At 41.8% G+C, this 24,097-nt stretch overlaps 2 protein-coding genes across 12 annotated transcripts in view; one reads left to right on the top strand and one right to left on the bottom strand.

Moving 5' to 3' along the window:
• Positions 1-19,580, bottom strand: part of tango2 (transport and golgi organization 2 homolog (Drosophila)) — a 188,339-nt gene extending 168,759 nt beyond the window's left edge. For 2 of the 3 annotated variants that reach the window (XM_072587751.1, XM_072587750.1), the window contains exon 1: positions 19,479-19,580. The gene's annotated coding sequence lies outside the window, so the exon portion shown is untranslated. The remainder of the gene's footprint in view (positions 1-19,478) is intronic. The other variant, XM_072587753.1, reaches the window with a different exon arrangement.
• Positions 19,581-19,960: 380 nt separating this feature from the next.
• The window catches only part of arvcfb (ARVCF delta catenin family member b), a 303,746-nt gene continuing 299,609 nt past the window's right edge, over positions 19,961-24,097 (top strand). For 3 of the 9 annotated variants that reach the window (XM_072587761.1, XM_072587760.1, XM_072587762.1), the window contains exon 1: positions 20,010-20,285. The gene's annotated coding sequence lies outside the window, so the exon portion shown is untranslated. The other 6 variants (XM_072587755.1, XM_072587754.1, XM_072587759.1 and 3 more) reach the window with 6 other exon arrangements.

The following is a 24,097-nucleotide window of genomic DNA, read 5'->3' on the forward strand; positions in this document are numbered from 1 at the left end:
GCACGAGATTAGATCTGATGATGTCAAGCCAGTGTTCTTCTCTGACTAGTGCTTCCTAACAACCGACTGTTACCTACAAGACAACCAGTAAGGGAATGTGGAAGTTAAATGTAAAACTATTGATCTCACAACACATCTAGGAACTCAAACAGGATTACACAGACGGAGAACCGTAAAACCCCTCTGAGTCTCTGGTGGACTAATATGAAACAGTGAAGGGGAGCATCAAGAGGTTCTTCAACTCAAAGGTGTTCAGAAGGTGAGAGAGAGAGAGAGAGAGAGAGAGAGAGAGAGAGAGAGAGAGAGAGAGAGAGAGAGAGAGAGAGAGAGAGAGAGAGAGAGAGAGAGAGAGAGAGAGAGAGAGAGAGAGAGAGAGAGAGAGAGAGAGAGAGAGAGAGAGAGAGAGAGAGAGAGAGAAAAAAAAAGAAGAGAGACACCAGGAAAACTATTCAAGCTCCAGAAAAACATGAACCTACCCCTGCTGCAGACAATGGAGGCTGATGTCAAAAAGGACCTCCAGGAGGTGAAGAGCCAGCGAGCCTCATGCTTTGCCTCAGAGATCTCCAAGATAGTCTTTTGGTCCAGGTTCTGCCCTGTGGAGCAGGACGAGACGTGCTCATTCTTCTTCTTCCAGCAGATGCTCAGGGAGAGCTCTGTGATCAGCAGCATGAAGGAAGAAGATGGTTCATTATGTCATCTCAGTCTGACATCCTGAGGATAACCAAATCCTTTTATGTCAGGCTGTATGCACAAGGTCCACACATAGCACTGTTACTTAATTGTTCCTCTCCTGTATCATGGAGGTCTTAGACAACAGTACTGGGAAGAGACTGGACCAACCATTATCTCTGGATGAGTTGACCAAGGCCCTTGAGTCCTGTAAAAAAAAAGGATAAAACTCCTGGAAGCAATGGCTTACTGGCCTAATTATATTCAGCTCTGTGGGACGTGATTGGCCAGGACCTGCTGGAAGTGTATGATCGTATATTTCTGACAGCTAGCATGTGTGAATCCCTAAGCATCAAAGACAAAAGGGAAACTAAGGAGAGAATAGGGCCCCTTAAAAAAAAAATCAGCAAGGCCACCATATGAGATGGGGGAAGACACTAAATGAGTATTTTGCATCGATGCTTACTGAGAGAAAGGATATGGAAGAAAGAGAACATGAAGAAATAAATAGCAATATCTTGAAAAATTTCCATATTACAGAGGAGGTGGTGATGGATGTCTTAAACCGCATAAAAGATGAATAAATCCCTGGGACCTGATGAGAAGTACTGGATTAGTGGTGCTGGAAGAGCACAGCAGTTCAGGCAGCATCCAACGAGCAGCGAAATCCATGTTTCGGGCAAAAGCCCTTCATCAGGAATAAAGGCAGTGAGCCTGAAGCATGGAGAGATATGCTTCAGGCTCACTGCCTTTATTCCTGATGAAGGGCTTTTGCCCGAAACGTCGATTTCGCTGCTCGTTGGATGCTGCCTGAACTGCTGTGCTCTTCCAGCACCACTAAACCAGTATTTGGTTTTCAGCATCTGCAGTCATTGTTTTTACCCTGATGAGAAGTAACCTAGAGCTCTGTGGGAAGTAAGGGAAGTGATTGCTGGGCCTCTTGCGGAGATATTTGTATCATTGATAGACACAGGTGAGGTGCTGGAAGACAGAAGGTTGGTTAATGTGTTGCCACAATTTAAAAAAGGTGCTAGTAAAATCCAGGTAACTATAGACCAGTGACCCTGACATCGGTAGTGGGCAAGTTAGAACATAGAACATAAACCAGTACAGCACAGAACAGGCCCTTCAGCCCACGATGTTGTGCCAACCACTGATCCTCATGTATGCACCCTCAAATTTCTGTGACCATATGCATGTCCCTTTAGTAGTCTCTTTAATGTCCCCAATGACCTTGCTTCCACAACTGCTGCTGGTAACACATTCCACGCTCTCACAACTCGGTGTAAAGAAACCGCCTCTGACATCCCCTCTATACTTTCCTCCAACCAGCTTAAAACTATCACCCCTCGTGTTAGTCATTTCTGTCCTGGGAAATAGTCTCTGGCTATCGACTCGATCTATGCCTCTCATTATCTGATATACCTCAATTAGGTCCCCTCTCCTCCTCCTTTTCTCCAATGAAAAAAGTCCGAGCTCAGTCAACCTCTCTTCATAAGATAAGCCCTCCAGTCCAGGCAGCATCCTGGTAAACCTCCTCTGAACCCTCTCCAAAGCATCCAAATCTTTCCGATAATAGGGTGACCAGAACTGGACACAGTATTCCAAGTGCGGTCTAACCAAAGTTTTATAGAGCTGCAACAAGATCTCACGACTCTTAAACTCAATCCCCCTGTTTATGAAGCCAAAACACCATCTGCTTTCTAACAACCCTGTCCACTTGGGTGGCCATTTTAAGGGATCTATGTACCTGCACCCCAAGATCCCTCTGTTCCTCCACACTGCCAAGAATCCTGTCCTTAATCTTGTACTCAGCTTTCAAATTCGACCTTCCAAAATGCATCACCTCGCATTTATCCAGGTTGAACTCCATCTGCCACCTCTCAGCCCATCTCTGCATCCTGTCAATGTCCCGCTGTAGCCTACAACAGCCCTCTATACGGTCAACGACACCGCCAACCTTTGTGTCATCTGCAAACTTGCTGACCCATCCTTCAATCCCCTCATCCAAGTCATTAATAAAAATTACAAACAGTAGAGGCCCAAGGACAGAGCCCTGTGGAACACCATTCACCACAGACTTCCTTTGACTACCACTCGCTGTCTTCTGTTGGCCAGCCAATTCTGTATCCAGACAGCTAAGTTCCCCTGTATCCCATTCCTCCTGACCTTCTGAAAGTTGTTGAAGGGAATCCTGAGGGACAGGATTTACACGTATTTGGAAAGGCAAGGACTGATTAGGGATAGTCAGCATAGCTTTTTGCATGGAAATCATGTCTCATGAACCTGACTGAGTCTTTGAAGAAGAGGACTGATGAGGGCAGAGCGGTGGACATGATCTATATGGACGTTAGTAAGGCACTCGACAAGGTTCCCCACGGGAGACTGGTTAGCAAGGTTCGATCACATGGAATAAAGGGAGAACTACCCATTTGGATACAGAACTGACTCAAAAGGTGGAAGGCAGAGGATAGTATTGAAGGGTTGCTTTTCAGGCTGGAGGCCTATGACCAATGGTGTGGCACAAGGATCGGTGCTGGATCCACTGTTTTTCATTCATTTTAATGATTTGGATGTGAAGATAGGATGTATGGTTAGTAAGTTTGCAGATAACACCAAAATTGGAGGTGTAGCAGACAGCAAAGAAGGTTATCTCAGAGTACAACAGGTTCTTGATCAGATGGCCAATGAGCCATCTGATATCCATCTTATATGGAGTTTGATTTAGATAAATGGGAGGTGCTGCATTTTGGAAAGGCAAGTCTTAGCAGGACTTCTACACTTAATGGTAAGGTCCTGGGGATTGTTGCTGAACAAAAGAGACCTTGGAGTGCAGGTTCATTGTTCCTTGAAAGTGGAGTTGCAGGTAGATAAGATCGTGAAGAAGGTGTATGGTATGCTTGCTCTTGACTGTTTCATATTAATCTGGCAGAGGCTCACAGAGAGGTTTACAGTTCTCCATCTGTGTAATCATTTTTGTCAGAATTTGACCCCTATTGCTCTAAACTGTTCCCAATTATATGCCCATCTAGATGCCTTTTAAATGTTGTAATTGTACCAGTCTCCACCATTCCTCTAGCAGCTCAATCTTTATATGCATTACCCTCTGCACGATAAAGTTGCCCCTTAGGTCCTTTTCATAAGTTTCCCCTCTCACCTGTACATCTACTTTTTAAGCTCCCCACCCCAGAAAAAATACCTTGTCAACTTATCCTATCCATGCCCCTCCTGATTTTATAAACTTCTATAAAGTCACCCCTCAGCCTCCGATGGTCTTGGGAAAATAGCCTCAGCCAATTCAGCCTCTTCCTTTAGCTCAAACCCTCCAAACCTGGCAACATCCTTGTAAACCTTTTCTGAACCCTTTCAGGTTTCACAACATCCTTCCTGTAGCATGAAGGTCAGAATTGCACACAGCATTCCAAAAGTGATGTCCTGTACAGCCTCACAGGATGTCTCACTGCTTATACTTAATGGAGTGACCAATAACAGCAAGGATATGGATCTAGGATATCTGGTTGGCATGGACGAGATGGACCCAAGGGTCTGTCTCCATGCTGTACATCTCTAGGACTCTATGAGCAAAACATATCACCCTCATTCACAAGTGAAAGGAGGAGAAGGGGGGGAAATGTTAGAAATTGGCAACTAATTTCACTGTTGAATGTGGAATATAAAATTTTGTCAAGGTGATTGCCAACTGGGTCAATCTGATCTGGAATCGGTGATTCACCCTGTCCAAACCTGTGCTGTACCAGATCCTTGGGCTCCTCAGGAATATGATTGCCTGCATGCAGAACAAGGTGGTGGTTACATGCCTCATCAGCCTGGACCAAGAGAAGTCCTTTGTTTGGATATCGCACACTTACAGGTGGGATGTGATGTCCAAAATGGGCTTTGAGGAGAGAATCCATAATGGGATCTGACTGCTCTACACCAACATGACTCGTGTGGTCTCAATCAATAGGCTCCTGCTCAAATCCGAAGTCAGGTAGGGCTGCCCACTCTCTCCTGCCTAATTTGTGTGCTGGAAAGACCTGAGTTTAACAGGAAGGGTGCAAGCCTGAGAAGGCAGAGGAGGCCTGCAGGTCAAAGGGTCCCTGTACATGAATGACATTTCTGTTTTCTGTTCACACCTGCTGTCAGTACAATGACTCATGAGCGTCAGTGATCAGTTTGAACTGACCTCGGGAGCCAAGGTAAATCAAGACAAGAGTGAGGCCATGTTCTTTAGAAAGTAGGTTGATGATTCTTTGTTCCTTTACAGTCAGGACAAATTCTCTGAAGGTGCTGGGTATATGGTTCAGAGAGGCCATGACATGCATTAAGACTTGGGAGGAGCGTATCACCAAGGTGAGGCAGAAACTGGACAAACGGGAGGACTGTTCCCTCTCCATTGTGGGTTAAAGTCTGGTCATCAGGTGTGAGGTACTCTCAGCGTTGTTGTATGTGGTGCAGATCTGGCCTATTCCCTGAGCCTGTGCTAGTGCAAACACCCAAGCCATCTTCCACTTCATCTGGTAGTCAAAGATGGACTGTGTCCATAGGGAATCATGTACAAAGCTCTGGATAACAAGGGAAGAATGACCCCAATTTCAGCCTCTTCCTGATGGCCATCTTTGTGTGTGGCTGCATCAATCGGTGAGTAAACCCTCAGTACGAGCACCAACCTGTCATTGCATACTCAGATTCTACCTGTCCTCAGTGTTACGTAGGATTGGTCTGGCCTCGTTACTGCAGCATGTGCCAAGTACTTTGACTGTATCATGTTACCTATTGTTTGTGGAAAAACTTGTAAGTGAAAACACCTCCGGGTGGGCGACACAGTGGCACAGTGGTTAGCACTACTGCCTCACAGCGCCCGAGACCCGGGTTCAATTCCCGCCTCAGGCGACTGACTGTGTGGAGTTTGCACGTTCTCCCCACGTCTGCGTGGATTTCCTCCGGATGCTCCGGTTTCCTCCCACAGTCCAAAGATGTGCAGGTCAGGTGAATTGGCCATGCTAAATTGCCTGTAGTGTTAGGTAAGGGGGTAAATGTAGCGGTATGGGTGGGTTGCGCTTCGGAGGGTCGGTGTGGACTTGTTGGGCCGAAGGGCCTGTTTCCACACTGTAATGTAATCTAATCTAAACCTTTGACCACAAGTCCATCAGGAAATAATCAGCATGTGGCATCTTTAACATTCTGTGGGAAAAGGAGAGGGCTGATCCTGTTGGGTGGCTCCCCGAGCAGACTGTCAAAATCATTTGGCAGAATGCCTTGTCACCAGAACTTTTCAATAAGCACAAAGACATCACTTGGCTGGTGGTGAGATGGGCATGACCTGTGAGAAACTTCAGGTACACCTGGACTCTCTGTACCACTACACACTGCCCTCAAAGTTGCTGTGGGGATGTGGGAAGAGACTGTCACACATCTCCTGCTGGAATGTGCCTTTGCAAAGAAGGTCTAGAGAAAGATGCAGTGGTTATTGTCGAAGTTCATGCCAAGCAGGTCCCTGATGCGGGACTTTGTCGTCGACAGGCTGTTCTCTGGGAAGCACAATGAGGCAAAGTTTGACCGCTCACGGAGGACCATTAAAACATTGAATGATACCGTTTGGATGGCCTGAAACTTATTGATCCTCCAGAAGAAAAAGTTGACCTCGAACAAGTTTTGCAGATCGGTACATTCCAAAGTCGAGGACTATGTGCTGAGGGATGCACTAAAGCTTTGGGCAGCTGCCACCAAGCACAGGAGGAAGGAACATATCTAAAGTATTTTTGCCAAAGTACAAAGGACGGTCTGTTCAGTTACCAGACCTTGTCTCAATGCATATGAACTGTGCCTTGCAAGAGTAAGAAATACTTTTGGTTTTGCAACTGCAGCAATATCAAATTCCAATGTTTGTTTTACTTGATATGCAAAGACTGAATGCTTTAGAACCTGTGAATACAAATAAACATTTTTAATGAATAAAGTATATTTTTGGAATAAATAAATTATTTTGAACAGTTTTTCCCCCCATGTGTGTACATCACAAATAATTTCCATTTTATTTGCGCGTTTTGATTATAGTCTTTATTCCTTCCAAAGAGCAAATATAATTTATTCAGAAGTTCTGTTAACTTAATTACACCTGACTTAGTCAAATTTCAAATTTGATAAATTCTCACCACTGTTATCAATAATGTTGAACAATATATTTGGTTGGGAAAAGAAGGGTGGGAGCAGGAAGCACTGGAGGGAAGCAAAGTCGGCAGCATAACAGCAACAACAATATTAATAGCTATAGATTCATACAGCACGGAAACAGATCCTTTGGTACAACGTGACCATGCGAACCATGTTTTTAGATTAGATTAGATTAGATTACTTACAGTGTGGAAACAAGCCCTTCGGCCCAACAAGTCCACAATGACCCGCCGAAGCACAAACCACCCATACCCCTACATTTACCCCTTCACCTAACACTATGGGCAACTTAGCATGGCCAATTCACCTAACCTGCACATTTTTGGACTGTGGGAGGAAACCCACGCAGACAGGGGGGGGAATGTGCAAACTCCATACAGTCGCCTGAGTCGAGAATTGAACCCGGGTCTCTGGTACTGTGAGGCAGCAGTGCTGATCACTGTGTCACCATGCCGCCCGAAAACAAAACTTGGCCCAAATCCCTCTAAACCTTTCCTTTTCTAAACCTGTCGAAATATCTTTCAAATGCAGTAACTGTACTCACATCTACTACTTCCTCTGGCAGTTATCTATAATCAATGAGAAATTTCAGCATTTAAATTTTGTTGCAAAGTTGATTTACCTTTGATTGATTTATGTTAAAGTAATTTCACTCGAGATTCTTGCACCCTTCTCCTGACTGCAAGAGGGGCAAGTGACTTCATATCAAACCTTGTTAAAGACAAAAGAACTGCAGATGCTGGAATCCAAAATTGACAGGCAAGAGTTCTGAAGGGTTACACCAGAAACATCAACTTCTCCACCTCCTGATGCTGCCTGGCTTGCTGTGTTCTTCCAGGCAGAAGTGAGGACTGCAGATGCTGAAAACCAGATTTTAGATTAGAGTGGTGCTGGAAAAGCACAGCAGGTCTGGCCGTATCCGAGGAACAGGAAAATGGACGTTTCGGGTAAAAGCCCTTCATCATGAATGGAGGCAGGGAGCCTCAAGGGTGGAGAGATAAGGGGGGTGGGGTGGGGCTGGCGAGAAGGTAGCAAAGAGTACAATAGGTGAATGGGGTCGGGATGGAGGTGATAGGTCAGAGGTTCTTTCAGCCTCCTGTAATATCAAACCTCAGCCATGAATAATTTGAATCTTTAATTCAACTTTGTGCTCTTTAGTCAATTCCACAACACAGATGCTTGTTGATACATCAAATGTGTCACTTGACTTCCTTACGCCTTGAATTAAGGTGTTAAATCAATAAAGAAATTACAGACATTGGAGCAAGTCAGTTATTACTGCTGGCTGATGATGTTTTTTTTCATAGGGGTTAATAAAGGAAAAAATATATCTCAGATACATTGTTGTGCTTCGTTTGTAAAGTGAAATGAAATTGTGAGTATATACACACACACACACACAATATGCTATATATAAATATTGTCTACTGCAAGTTTGGGCTTTTGGAATGCTATGTTAAACATACAAGTTTGTCCATGTTTCTGGAGTTAAGAATTATTAAAAACTGAACGCCCATAATTCTAATTGAAAAGAATTCGTAGGGAACTAACCAGAAGACTTTGGGGGAGGACTTTTGAGGTTTCTGACATTTATTGGTCATCTGTGCTGATGTCATTCAAGAATGAAGCATGTATTAAGGTCTGAAGTGTTAAGCAACATTCCTAAGAAAAGGAGTGTAAAGTTCTGACATTTACTTAGCACAAGAAATACTTCAGACAGAATGTTGGGATATAGTTGGTGAAAACAAAGTGAAAGTGTTGAGAGTTTAAAATAGGGATAGTATAGCACTGGAGGGAATCAAAGTCAGCAGCATCATAACAATAACAAAAAGAGGCTAAGCTCCAACAGATGAATTGAAAATTTAGTTACTTCACCCCATAGAAGAATTAAAAGAAGTTCTTCTCTCCCTTTGAATGAGCTGGTCTGGACTTTGAAAGAAATACAGCACTAGATGTTCTTAGAACTGAAACAATGTTTCTAAGTGTACCAAGGTATGTGGATCTTGATATGGAACTGTTCTTTCTGTAATTATAAAGTGTGTTTTGGGTATTTCTACTGTGTTTAAAACTTTTGAACCTAAGTATTTTTTTTCTACGTTATGTTCAGTTCTCATGTTAATACACTTGTTTGTTTTACTATTAAAACAAAGACTGCAATATTGTATATTATGTTTTGTAAAAGATCACTTTGGTAACAACAATAAAAAAATCTATCGAATCAGGTTCCTGTTAGGAATGCAATTTGTCTGGTACTAACATCAATGAGGGATTAACCCAGAACAATTTGGGCTACTAGATCATCATAACTTAAATCTTTGGAACTGCACTAACTATGAAGAAATTGAGATCAGTCTTGACTGTTGTTGTAGTCCTGATTTGCTTGAAGTTGTGCTCTTTGAAGTAAAGTTGAAAACTTGAAGTCAGATCCAGCAGCTTACATGCCTTTTGCAATAAAATAGTTGGAGGTTGCTCCCACAGGTGGACTGAGCAGAACTGCTGCCACAAGTAAACGTAGGCTCTTTTTTTGTTTTCTTTTAACAGTAATGCAGGTTATGGTTCTTGGTAGCCTAGTCCTATACAGCTGCTGTGGTGATTTCCTGTCTCTTTGTTGGTCTTCAGCTAATTCACCACAAATCCGCACAAAGTTTATGTCATAGCCACTCTTTTAAACACTTCAAAACTTTAAAAGTGGTTGCTACCCCATCTGTGGGATAAGCTTCCACATTAAGTGTTGGGTTAGCCAAGGCATGGAGTACAGATCCAATCTTAGTCTTTTACTCAAAATAATGACCTTTTTACCTATCTCAGCCATTGTTTGGATGTTCTTGTTCCCTTGAATTTTTCAATGAAATTGGAACACTCATTCACACCTCCAGGGAAACAAGTGAGAGTTTATATTTATCCCTGAAGTATTTGCTGAATTTCAAAAGAAGGTCTCATGATATTTTTTCTTGCGATAAGAAAATCTGGCCCAGCATCAGTGGAGTTTGTAAAGGCAGTGATGTGACTCCTGAGAACTATTTTGTCAGAGTTCTTGCATTTATTTTAATGTTTTCTTTACTGAGTATAAATGATAGCAATACATTTATGACAACACAAACTATGGGATCAATTACTTCTAATTTTAACCATACACTGATGTGGAGGTGCTGGTGTTGGACTGGGGTGGACAAAGTCAGAAGTCACTTGACACCAGGATCTAGTTCAAGCAGGTTTATTTGAAATAACCTGACAAAGGAGCAGTGCTCTGAAAGCCAATGATTTCAAATAAACCTGTTGGACTATCACCTGGTGTCGTGTGACTTCTGATCTTAATCATACATTGTCGTGGTAGATGGGATATGTATTTTTCTCTGAATGGAAACTTCTAAAACGATCTGCCAGATTTTTATTGGATTAGTTCTCTAAAGAATGATTCTGCAGAACTTTTGGAATATTACAACACTTCCCAGAGCATGCTACTTTTCATTCTTTCTTCAGTTTTCCTGATTACTGTCAAAACAGAGCAAGAGCAACTACAACAAAAAAGCCTACAGATTTCCAAGTTACTCCAAGTGGCACCTGACTCCAAACCGCATTACACATGATCATATATAGGTATGCACTGAATTCCACTGTTAAGGTAAGAGCACCTGCCCCGACTTGGAAGGAAACATTTCACCAGTGCTATCCCAAGAGGCCATCACTAAACTGAAACCAATAGTAATTGGGACAGGAGCTGGATCAAAGCAAGGTATTTCTTCAGATTTTCTTCAGATTAAATCACTGGATTAACTACCTTCAACTGCTTTTCCAGTGACTTTCTCTCTAACTGAAGGTCAAAAGGTGTCACTGTTCACGAGGTGACACTGTGGCACAGTGTTCAGCCACATTTGCAATTCGACATATAATAAAGCAAGCCTGCACTTACTTTTCAAGCACTGGAAAAATGTTTCCCCTACATTGTTGTTCAACATTCCCAAGGCTGGTCCAGGGTGATGGTTAACAACATTTCAAATGTTTCTCGGGCTGGCTGCATGACCATAAATAACAAAGCAAATGGCATTCCAAATATTGTCTAATGGCAATGACACTGAAGGAAATAACAGCCACCTTTGCCTTGACATCTGATAGAACTGGTACTACACAAGGTTGGCCAAGTGTTGATCAGTCTGACAATTTTTACCGTACAACATCTACTAATCATTTTCTAAATACTCAATGTCACTTTCCTCAAAGTAAAACTCTACATTAAAATTAACACCCATTTCCTCAACATTTGTTCACATTCTGATTATTTCATCATCGTTGTCAAAGGCAGCAACTGTAGTATAATTCTACATTTTCAGTGTTTTCTGAAACACAAAATATTTCAAGATGGATCACATTAGAATTACTTCCTTCTTGAACCAAAATAAAGAGATTTCTTAGTAAACCTACTCAGCTGTTACATTTTCTGATGTTTTTCATCAAGCGATGTGATTTTGTTTTGTTGATGCGGTAAGAAGAATGTTCAATAGGTCAGGTAGTTCCTTTAAGAGTTGCAACTGTACCTGATTATTTGCATAACACACTGAAGGTAGCTCTTTCTTCCACTTTGTCGCAGCATTATATGAACATTCCTCTGATCTATTGCCAATATCATACCTGGGTCTGAATCCTAGTCATGATGAGGATGTAATGAAAGCTTCCTGACTTGCAGCACTCAATTTTTTAGCTTTCCATTTCTGTAAACTTCTTGTTTTCTTACTCTAGCTTCATCATCTTCCCTTTCTCTTACTATTGCCACTCCTTGCATCAACTTTTTGTTCCAGCCTCAATCTTGTCTGGTTCTGAATGCAATCTGTCACTTTCCCTGACCAAGTAATAATGAATGCATTGTGTCTCAGAATATAAATGAAACAAAGAAGGATGAATATTGCCAAAAGGACACATTTTGGAAATGTTTTTCATCATGCATTCATTCAAATAATTTGCAACAATGTTACTGTAGGGGGGAAAACAGCATATAAACTATATGAGAGACTGCAGATGCTGGAGATCAGAGCTGAAAAATGTGTTGCTGGAAAAGCGCAGCAGGTCAGGCAGCATCCAAGGAGCAGGAGAATCAACATTTCGGGCATAAGCCCTTCTTCAGGAGCATGAAAAAGGGCTTATGCGTGAAATGTCGATTCTCCTGCTCCTTGGATGCTGCCTGACCTGCTGCGCTTTTCCAGCAACACATATATGAGGGAATAGGTGACCAAGTTGACAAGTGGAGTCTGATTGAATGAGGGGTTGCCAGAGAGAATACACCAGTCAACGACGTCTGGCAGTTAACTGCAAAGCTTTGTTTAAATTTCAAACCAGGCGGTTTTAGAACGTTGAACATAAAACATTACAACGCAGTACAGGCCCTTCAGCCCTCGATGCTGCACCTACCTATGAAACCAATCTGACGCCCATCGAACCTACACTATTCTATTCTCATCCATGTGCCTATCCAATGACTATTTAAATGCTATTAAAGTTGGCAGGCAGTGCACTCCATGCCCCTTTGGTTTTACTCCAATTGGTTCATTTCTCAGGACAGTTCTTTACGTAGATACATAGAACAGTATCTGTGTAAGTCGGTGCCATGTCCCATAACATCTGGGCTGACCAAGCTGCCATTCCAAGCTAATTCCTTTTGCCTGCACATAGTCCGTATCCCCCGTTCCCTGCTTGTTCACGTGTCTGTCTAAATGATTCTTAAACTTTATTAATGAACCTACTTCTACCACCTCCCCTGGCAATGTGTTCCAGGCACCTACTATCCTCTGTGTTAAGAAAATGTTAAACAAAGCTTTGTGGTTAACTGTCAGACATCATTGACTCGTGTACTCCCCATGGCAACCCCTTATTCAATCTGACTCCACTTGCCAAAATTCTCTTATTCCCTTCTCCCCTCTCACTTTAAACCTTTGCCCCCTAGTATTTGACATTTCCACCCTGGGAAAAAGACTCACATGATCCACCCTATCCATGCCTCAGAGGTGTATAAAATTATCAGGTCGTCCCTCAGCCTCCAATGCTTTAGCAAGGTTATCCAACCTCCCCCTCTAGCTAATACATTCCAATCCAGGCAATATGCTGGTTACCTTATTTGCACTCTCTCGAAATTCTCCAGCTCCATCTCATAGTGTCGTGATCAGAATAGCACATAACACTCCAAGTTTGGCCCCACTGAAATTTTTAACAACTGCAACATGACTTGCCAACTTTTATACTCAAATAACCCAAACGATGTAGGCAAGCATGCTGTAAGTCTTTTTCATCTCATCCATTTAAGTCGTCACTTTCAGGGAGTTATGCATTTGCACCCCAAAATCCCTCTGTATGTCAATGCTCCTAAGGATCCTGCCATTTACTGTATACTTTCCTCTTGCATTTGACCTCCCAAAATGTTTCACCTCAGACTTCTCTAGATTAAACCCCACTTGTCATTTGCCTGCTCAAGTTTCAAATTGATCTCTATGCTGCTGTATCCTTTGATAACCTTCCTCGTGATCAGCAACTCCACCAATTTTCATATCATCTGCAAACTTACGAATCAGATCACCTCATTTTCATCCAAATCATTTGTATATATTACAAAAAAAAAGGGTCTCAGCACTGATCCTTGAGTAACACCACTGGTCACAGACCTCCAGTCAGAAAAATGCCCCTCCACAATTAACCTTTATTGTTCTATGACCAAACCAATTTTGTATTCAACTTGCCAACTCACCATGGATTCCATGCAACTTGATCTTCTATACCAATCCATCATGAGGGGCCTTGTCAAATGCTTTCATAAAATTCATGTAGACTACATCCATTGGCGTACCTTCATCAATCAATTTCGTGTCCTTCTCAAACTAAACTCAATCAAGCATAGGAGACAAGTCGTCCTGACATAAAACCATACTGACTATTCCGCTGAAGTCCATTCTTCTCCAAATACGAGTAAATCCAGCCCCTAAGAATCCTCTCCAATAATTTCCCCAATATTGATGTAAGTCTCACCAGTCATACTTTTCTGGATTACTTTCTTGCCCATCTTGAACAAAACAACAGCATTAGCTATCCTCCAGTCTTCTGGGTCCTTGCCTATGTCTAAACACAACACAAAGGTCTCTGTCAAGGCCCCAGGAATCTTCTCTCTTGCCTCCTTCATTATCCTTAGATAGATCCCATCAGGCCCTGGGGACTTGTCCATCTTAACTTTTTTTCAAGATACCCAACACCACCTCCTTCTTAATATCAACATACCCCCCTCCCTAATCTTATGATCATCCACATCATTCTTTTTGGTGAATATCGATGTGAAGTACTCATTAAAGGATTTCACCTACTTTCTCTGGTTCCACACATAAATTCCCTCCTTTGTCCTTCATTGGACCTACTCTTTCCCTAGTTACCCTCTTGCTCCTAATACACATTTAGGAAATTTAGATTTAGGAAACTGAAATCTAACACATGCTTCCTTTTTATTTTTGGCTAAACTTTCAACATCTCTTGTCATCTAAGGATTCTGAACCTTGCCACCCTTACCTTTTATCTTCAGAGAAACATGCTAGTCCTGAATTCTGATCAATTGGTCTTTAAAAGACTCCCACATGTTAGATGTAGATTAACCCTCAAAAAGCAGTCCCAAGTCTAATTTCTCCAGCTCCCGCCTAATACTGTTGGAGTTAGCTTTTCTTCAATTTAGCTCTTTCACTCGAAGACCAGTCTCATCCTTATCCGTGACTATCTTGAAACTTATGAAATATGGCCGTTGTACCCAACATGCTTCCCCACTGAAACTTCAATCACTATGCCAGACTCATTCCCCAATATAAGGTTTAATATGATTCTTTCCATAGTTGGACTATCTCATATTGTTTCAAGAACCCTTCTGAATGCACCTAGCAAATTCCACTCCATCTAAGCCCATGACACTAAGAGAGCCCCAGTCAATATTGGAAAAATTAAAAATCATCCACGGCAATAATCATGTGGTTTTTACACCTTTCCATGTTCACACATCTCCTGCTGGCTATGAAAAGCCTACAGTTTAACCCCATCATAGTGACTGCACCTTCCTTTGTCTGAAATTCTACACATATGGCATCAGTAGATGACACCTTCAAGATGTCCTCTGATACTACGGCTGTGACATTCTCCTTAATCAGTAATGCGACTGCCCCATTCTCTACCTCTCCTGAAATATCCAAACCCTGGGAATATTGAGTTACCAGTCCTGCCCTTCTCTCAATCAGGTTTCTGTAATGGCTGCCACAACATAGGCCCATGTACTAATCCATGCTCTAAGTTCATCTGCCTTACCTATTATAGGCCTTGCATTAAAATAAACATGCTCCTGACTGCCAGTCCTGCTGTGTTCATTATCCTGGCCCAGTCCATTCTCTTGTTCGACTTACTTGACCTAACATTGACCCTCTCCTCAATCACTTCACAATCTAACCTGCTGCTCTGTTTCCCCATGCCCCAACAGCATTAAGATGCACATAACACTTATAATTGAAGACAAAATACACGATTTTGCATCATATCCAAAGTTTTCTCAATTTTGCTCAAAATTATTTCCAGAATTCACACTTCTAAGAAAATCTGTCAGACCAAAGCATACCTTATCTGCATACTGTACTTTACAGGTAAATTTCCTTCATTATAACAAAGTCAATTTAACCTAAGAGTAAATTACTGACATGGTTGAGAAATTATTTGAGTGGCAAGGTATAGAACATTGAGACAATGGGTAGGTACTCAACTTGGTAGAATGTACCTAGTGGTGTCCCACAACGATCTATGTTAGGCCACAATTCTTCACAATATTTATTAATGACTTGGAAATTGGAATAGAAAGTCATACATCCAAATGTGTTGAAAACACAAAGTTGGGTGGGACTTTAGACAATGTAGATGATAACATAAAGTTATGAAGGGATATCGATAAACTAGTTGACTGAACATAATCTGCCACAGTTTTGCCCAAAGTATGCAAATTTAAGGACCAAAAAAAAGGATAGATCAGGGTACTTCCTAGATGATATGAAGTTAAATACAATGGATAGAGTCATAGAGATGAACAGCATGGAAATAGACCCTTCGGTCCAACCTGTCCATGCCGACCAGATATCCCAACCCAATCTAGTCCCACCTGCCAGCACCCGGCCCATATCTCTCCAAACCCTTCCTATTCATATACCCATCCAAATGCCTTCTAAATGTTGCAATTGTACCATCCTCCACCACTTCCTCCAGCAGCTCATTCCATACACATACCACTATCTGCGTGAAAATGTTGTCCCTTCGGTCTCTTTTATATCTTTCCCCTCTCACCCTAAACCTATGCCCTCGAGTTCTGGACTCCCCCACCCCAGGGAAAAGACTTTGCCTATTTACCCTGTCCATGCCCCTCATAATTTTGTAAACTTCGATAAAGGTCACCCCTTAGCCTCCGACGCTCCAGGGAAAACAGCCCCACCCTGTTCAGCCTCTCCCTATAGCTCAAATCCTCCAACCCTGGCAACATCCTTGGAAATCTTTTCTGAACCCTTTCAAGTTTCACAACATCTTTCCAATAGGAAGGAAATCAGAATTGCATGCAATATTCCAACAGTGGCCTAATCAATGTCCTGTACAGCCGCAACATGACCTCCCAACTCCTGTACTCAATACTCTGACCAATAAAGGAAAGCATACCAAATGCCTTCTTCACTATCCTAGCTACCTGCGACTCCACTTTCAAGGAGCTATGAACCTGCACTCCAAGGTCTCTTTGTTCAGCAACGCTCCCTAGGACATTATCATTAAGTGTACAAGTCCTGCTAAGAGTTGCTTTCCCAAAATGCACCACCTCGCATTTATCTGAATTGAACTCCATCTGCCACTTCTCAGCGCATTGGCCCATCTGGTCTAGATCCTGTTGTAATCTGAGGTAACCCTCTTCACAGTCCACTACACCTCCAATTTTGGTGTCATCTGCAAACTTACTAACTGTACCTCTTCTGCTCACATCCAAATCATTTATGTAAATGACAAAAAGTAGAGGGCCCAGCACCGATCCTTGTGGCACTCCAGTGGTCACAGGCCTCCAGTCTGAAAAACAACCCTCCACCACCACCCTGTGTCTTCTACCTTTGAACCAGTTCTCCTTTTATTGGCTAGTTCTCCTTTTATTCCATGAGATCTAACCTTGCTAATCAGTCTCCCATGGGGAATCTTGTCGAACGCCTTACTGGTCCATATAGATCACATCTACTAGTGTTCAAAGACACTTGGAGTTTAGGTGCATAGCTCTTTAAAATGCTATAAACATGTGCAGAAAATAATCAAGAAATCTAATGGAATGCTGGCCTCTACACCAAGAGGACTGGAGTATAAGAATGCAGACATTATGTTGCAGTTATACAAAACACTGGTTAGACCTCTCGGAGTCTGAATGCAGAACTTCTTAGGGATTTATTGCCTTTGGAGGGTGTACAACATAAGTTTACAAGAATGATAGCTTGACTGAAGTGGTTAAGAGGAGAGATTATACAAATTAGGCCTGTCTTCTCTAGAATTTTGAAGGATCTGGTCAAAGTCTAAAAGATAGTAACAGGAAAAGACATGGTAGATAAAGATAAACTTTTCCGCTGGTTTGGGATTCTAGATCTAGGGGACATACTCTAAGAGTTAGGGTTAGACCGTTCAGAAAAGATGTTAGGAAGCACTGCTACACACAAAGCGTGCAGACATTTGCAACTCTCTTCCACAAACAGTGAATAGTAAATGAGTTATTAACTTTAAATCTGTAATAGACTTTTTTTGTTAAGGAAAAGTATTCAGGATTATGGACCAAAGGCAAGTATATGGAGTTAGGCCACAAATCAGCCATGATCTCATTGAATGATGGAACAGACTGAAGGTCTAAAGGGGCTGAATGACCTACTCTTATTCCTGTACGATACATTTTTGTAGTAAGAACTACAAAAGCAATACTAAAAGAGGATAAATGCAAAGGGGTTGCAGGAATAGTGGGACAATGGTATATGTATGCACAAATCAGAGAGACAGCATAAGTAGAGCATATTTAGCTTTATTAATAAAAGCATTGAGTGCAAGAGCAAAGAGCAGATGTTGAATTTGTATAAAACACCTCAGCTAGAATATTATGTACAAAATGAAAAACAAAATGAATATATTGGACAGAATGCAAAAACTATTTACAAGAAGAGTTCCAGGGATGAAGAACTTCAATTATGAAGATAGAATGAAGAGGTTGGGGACTGTTCTCCATGCAGAGGAGAACACGAAGAGGAGATGTGATATAGGTTTTCAAGATCATGAGTGAGTTGGACAGACTATAGAGAGAAATTGTTACTTCTCATGAAAATAACAAGAACAACAGGGCATAAAATGATTAGATTAGATTAGATTCCCTAAAGTGTAGAAACAGGCCCTTCGGCCCAACCAATCCACATCTGCAAAAGAAGCAAGGATGAAGTGAGGAAAAATTTTTTCACTCAGTAAGTCAAGGTATGGAAAGCACCTCCTGCAAGTGTAGTGGAAACAGGTTCAATTGAAGTATTCAAGAGGGCATTTGTGGATTATTTGGATAAAAATAATGTGCAAGGGTGTGGGGTTAAAAGCAAGAGATTGGGACTAAGTAACATGTTCATTTAACAAACTGGTGCAGGGACGTCGTCCTTCCCCTATATAATACTTCTGTGATTCTGTTATAATTTTATTAGAAGCTTGTGAAAAAGAAACAAATAGACAAGTCCTATTAAAAGTCATTCTTCAAGTTATTACCGTAATAATCAGTACCTATTACAACATCCAATATGGCAAACAGATTAATTTAATCAGACACACCATCTTTTTGACATTTAACAGGAGATTCATACAGAAATATTTTGATACCTCAGGACAAATAGAAGCTGTGCCTGTCACTGGACTTGAAATGTTAACCTTGCTTTCTCTCCAAATATGCGCCCAGACCTGCTGAGCTTCTCTAACAAATCAGTTTTTGTTTTATATTCCTAGCATCCACAGTTTTATGTCACTTATTAACTGCCCGGTCTATAAAAAAATTACAATTCATTGAAGATTGTCAGACTGTTTTGAATGCTGGGATAATCCAAAGTCCATAGCTGTATATTACTTACTTGGCAAAATAACATTCAGGCAGGGTCAACAAACAAAGTTTGTATTTCAAGAAGGATAGCACAATCCATACTTGGTAATTCAACACAAACATCACTAAATTGCTGAACTGTTCATGTCATGTAAACAACCAACTCTAATCATAACCATAGGCGAGTTTGATGAATGGAGGCGCAACCAAACAATTCTGACCTGCTGTCCTAAAAAATGAAGTGCAAACATTAAAACTGAATCACAATAGGGGAAATATTTGTCATAACATTCAATGTATTTAACATTCAAGGCAGGAACGTACATCATTCGTTACCTGATTTTATAAAGGGGCTGTCAAAAGAGGCCGACTCGGAACGTATCACAGTTTCTGGGCCCAGAGGACAGTGACATAAAGTCCCTGACATAGTTTCAGTAGAATCCGAACCTCATATTGCTAGCTTTATGATCATAAGATATTCATAACTGATCATCAGTGGCAGTTAACAATATAAAAATGTGCTTACCTTGGACGCTGAAAACACTTGGTTCACCAACTTATCCACAAATCGCGCTGATCATTCCTACGCACTGCAGTCCCTCCAACAACAATCAAGCTAATTGGTGCAGAGCGCTTTACAAACAAGCTGGTTCCCCGCCCACTTGTGACAATGATTGGTTCGTCTTTACGGAGTCTGTTTATCTATTGGCTTCTATGTACGGCGATTAAACTAAGTTCCGCAACGGCATTGGCCATCGTGGAAAGGGGGCGGACGTCAACGTGAAATCCCGCCTTACACGAGACGCGATTGGTTCATATGGGACCAGCAATCCGGACGAGCTTTGATTGCTTTCTTCGTACGTCAATCATTGTCAACGGCGCTTAAGCCGCATGTCAATTGGTTACTAACTCTGCCAATTATATATACTTTCCACCTATTGGACAGCATTGATGTGAATCATTATTATCGTGATTGTGACTGGTGGAATGCCGAAGTAAGGGGCGGTTCAAGGGGGGTGGCGGCGTTGTGCTGTTCGATGTGAGGGAGACCGTGCGGGTTTGCTTGCTGTTCACCACAGGAGGAGGAGGCGAAGAAGAAGGTGCGGGTGAAGGAGCGGTTTCGCTGGCTGTGATTTGAAGCTCTTTGCTCCTTTTTCCCTGTTAAAAATCTCAGTGGTTCCCTCCCTCCTTTCATTGAATATACTTCAGGTCGAGATCTTCCCTCCTCCTCCCCCACCCCTTCTTCTAGGTACATTAATCCGGCGAGAAGTGAGTGGCTTGGGGGCAAACTCTGCAGCAGGTCTGGGATTTTTTTTTCGCCTCCGGAAAGGAGGTACGAGAACCCCCTTTCAGATAAATCCTTTTCAGAAAGGGGTGGGGGAATAAAAAAGGTTCTTGGTTTCTGCAATTTCCGAACCGTATTTTTTTTATGTTTGTTTGTTTCTCTTGTTTCCCCTCCATTTCCCGGGGGTGAACGAGGTGGAAGATTTTTCTCCCCCCCCCCCCCCCCCCTCAATTCTGTTTGAAAGACGCCGTTAAGTCAGGCCGAAATCAGGAGCAGCACCCAACAACAAAAAAAAAGGAAGAGGCGGGCAACGCTCTCTGCTGTTTGCTCTGGTGGAAGAAGCGGTTTATTTTTGGAAGAGTGGTCCGGTACAACTTAAACAAAAGGTGTTGTAATTAATCTGTTTTGGGACGCCCTCCCCGGTTCGAGAAGGAAACCTCTTCTCAGCTGGCAGTGCAGAATTAAGGTATGCCATGAACAATATCGTCAACACCATTCGTGTAAGGATTTCCGAGGATGGACGATTTGTATCTCGAGCATTTATTTTGATTTTGTTTTCATTTTGAGATAAAAACATCCGGCTGTTTACGTTAGTGCATTGAATTAATTCCCAGCTACCTGTTAACGGATCCCGATTTTTTTTTGCCAATGATTTTTCAAGAATGGAAACTAGTATGATCAGGAAAGAAGGAGTTCCTGACTGTGGAGCACGATCAGATTGAGTCCGAATCATGTGAAACTTGATCATTTACAGTTATATATCTTTTGTAGCGATCTCTGCTCTTCTGTATATTTTGGAAAGCTGTTTCAAACGTATTTAGCTTGAGGATGTTGTGGCAAACTGCAAGGCGAACTAATGCTATGAAATGTCGAGTTTGGATTGTTTGGAGTATAGTCAAACCCAGTTATTGGAAGTTATTTTAATCGTGCCAAAAATGTTTGCTGCTTCTGTGGTAGCAAAGCTGTAATTTCTAATTCGATACTACGACAGTGGAGGAATTTCGTTAGTGTTAAAGATGTAACAAATGGTTTGTTGGCGACCCGTGCATTTTCTAGCTGTCTAGTGCCCTGTCATGTTTTTCTCTACAAAGTTTGTAGTCTAAATTTTCGCGTGTAAGGAATGCGTAACCTCTAAATGTCAATGGTCCTCCTTTTGATAATGAATTAAGGCGTTTGAATTAACACGATTGCAGTGCAAGTAATTTTATTGTGGCTATTGGAGTTCTGAAATGTCTTTGTGCGACAGCAAGTAGAGTCGAATTAAGGTTTAATCTTTTTCAGGAATACTGTAAGCAGTTCTTTTGTTTAGAGTTTAATTCTAGAACGTGGCTATGTAAGAACGTGGACTGTAATGTTTTACGTTGTTTACAACTTTCAATGAAAAGCGGACTCCGCCTCTGCTATTTACACCATGCAGTCTGCTGGTGGAGTGAGAATTTGTTTTGTTGATCGTGGCAGGTGGACACGTTGTAGACATGAAGAGGTAGAATATTATTCCTGTTGTCGAACGCATTCGAGCATGGTTGGTTTCAGCGTTTTTGCGTGAGCAAAGTGAGTTGCTCTAAATCTTTTTCAAATGTGTGGTTCAGCGTCAGAGGTTTGTTTGATTATTCTTGTGAAGCACCGAAACACATTTTTGCTATGTCAAAGGCGCTACGTTAATGCAATTATTGGCGAATTTAGTGAATGCAAATCTTTCCTAACAATCGCGTCCTTCACGATTTTAGGACGGTCTCATTATTATTATTTTGGAGCCAACAAAGTATTTTTGAAATATAATCACTATGTAAGTGAATCTATTAACAAATTTACTACGTACTACGGTTCAACCGACAGCCATGCCATGAGGCAATTTAAACCGGTTTGTTTGAGAAACAAATGTAATGCAGCATACCAGGGAAACTCCGCACTCTGGTCCCGTCGGATCTTGTTTCCTGAATCGGCAGACAGTTCCTCGTGCAGAAAGTACCAACATCGTATCACTTTCCCGCCCCCCAGCACGATATTGAAGTGTTGGCCAAGATTTTGTACTTAAAAGTTAATTTGTATTTGAACCTGCAACCAGGAGTTCACAAATTTTGGAGAGACACAAAGTTGGCATTCTTTAGTCCTGAGATCAGGTTGGATCATGCTCCTTGCTTTTCAGTCCGGATGTTTCTACAGAAGGTATAGACGAAGGAACTATTCTTTGAAATATTTAGATGTGCACTTGGGATGACAACGCTTTGGGCACAGTGATGGAAGATTGGGTTAGAATACCTATGTGGCTATTTTTGACTAGCGTGGATGAAACTGGCCGAAAGGCCTCTTTCCACGCTACAGATCTCTGACCCCAGTGAGCTGGGTTGGAGCACTTTAACAGTCCTTCAAAGTTTTGGGTTTCCATCATTCTCAAAAAGAATATTCCTGAAATACTACAAATTGTCTTGTTTACCCAATCTCGAGTAAGGGTTGTTAAAACAACACTGTGTAAAATAAACAGGGTGCAAGAATAATCCTAGTTTATAATGACAAATTCCTTAATTCTCTGCTTTTTAATCTCTAGACTCAGCTGAACTATCTCCGTTTTACCCACTGTTTTAGGAAAAATGTTGCTGTTTGATTGAACTTGTACATGATTACTGCCTGAAGTTTTCAGACTTGTTCAGGACAGATGTGTATAGATTTCATACTTCTATATTGTGGGACCAATAAATTGTTGTTGTTGTCGTCGTCGTCGTCGTTGTCGTCGTCGTTGTTGTCGAGTTCCGTCTCCAGCTAAAACATTTTAAAGTGTATTTGGCAGCTCTATGTAGAAAAGCAAATTCCCTTGTCCAGTTCTCTTCCTCAGATGTGACGCAGCATGTTGAAAGTGCACCTGATATGTAGCTTGCTGGTTGGATTGTACGTGGAATTCAAGTTTGTTTGAATTTTCTCTTTTTTTGAAGTCTGAATCTTTATGCTGGTGTCAAGGCATGATAACATTGGCTGATATTGGGAATTAATATGGGGGATGTTCTGCATGATTCTGTCCTGCAACACTCAAGCATGCTTTTTAGACTCTGTGACAAGTGAATGTCCTACTTGGGACTGTGGAGGACTTGGTTTAGAATTAGAATAGGTTTATTGTCTTGTGTACTCAAGTACAGTGAAAAGTTTACAATGCCCCCCTCATGGTGTCAGCTTAGGTACAAAGTACCTAGGTACCAGTTTTAGATACAGAATAGATTTTAAGTTACATTACCTGACAGTGTAAATGTAGAACCAGTCTTGGGTTACACTGCTGTATGTCCCACCTTTTTAATCTCTGGTTGAGTTCCAAAGTTGTCTTTTGTCAACCAGGGGTTCAATCCTCGATGGTTCGTGGAAGCATGTGAAATTGGGGAAACTGTCCAGTCTGTTTCATGCATCTCTATTCTCACCCCTTTACCTCCCTTCAAAAACCATGAATGGGGTTCTCCTTATCCTCCCTTTCCGTTCCAGTAGCCTTTGTATAAAATGGATCATGTTCAGGTGACAAAGGATATTCTTGTACTCTTTGCTGTACCAATACAGTATTCTGAAGGGGCTGTTCCCTAGTAAATTTCCTGTCACTCCTAACATCCTTTAAGTCCCTAAAGCGCATTTCCAGCCCTGTACAAGAACTGGAATCCTGCCCATTTACCACCACTCTTTCCCACTGTCCAAGATTTCAGATGCTTTTTCCCAGTGAAACAGATTTAATTGTACTTCTTTCAATCTAGACTGGAGGCCTGTGACCAGTGGAGTGCCACAAGGATTGGTGCTGGGTCCTCTTCTTTTTGTCATTTATATAAATGATTTCGGTGTGAACATAGGTTTAGTTCGTCAGTTTGCAGATGACACCAAAATTGGAGGTGTAG

Source organism: Chiloscyllium punctatum, chromosome 17 (genome assembly GCF_047496795.1).
Source record: "Chiloscyllium punctatum isolate Juve2018m chromosome 17, sChiPun1.3, whole genome shotgun sequence".
In the NCBI taxonomy this organism is placed as follows: Eukaryota; Metazoa; Chordata; class Chondrichthyes; order Orectolobiformes; family Hemiscylliidae; genus Chiloscyllium; species Chiloscyllium punctatum.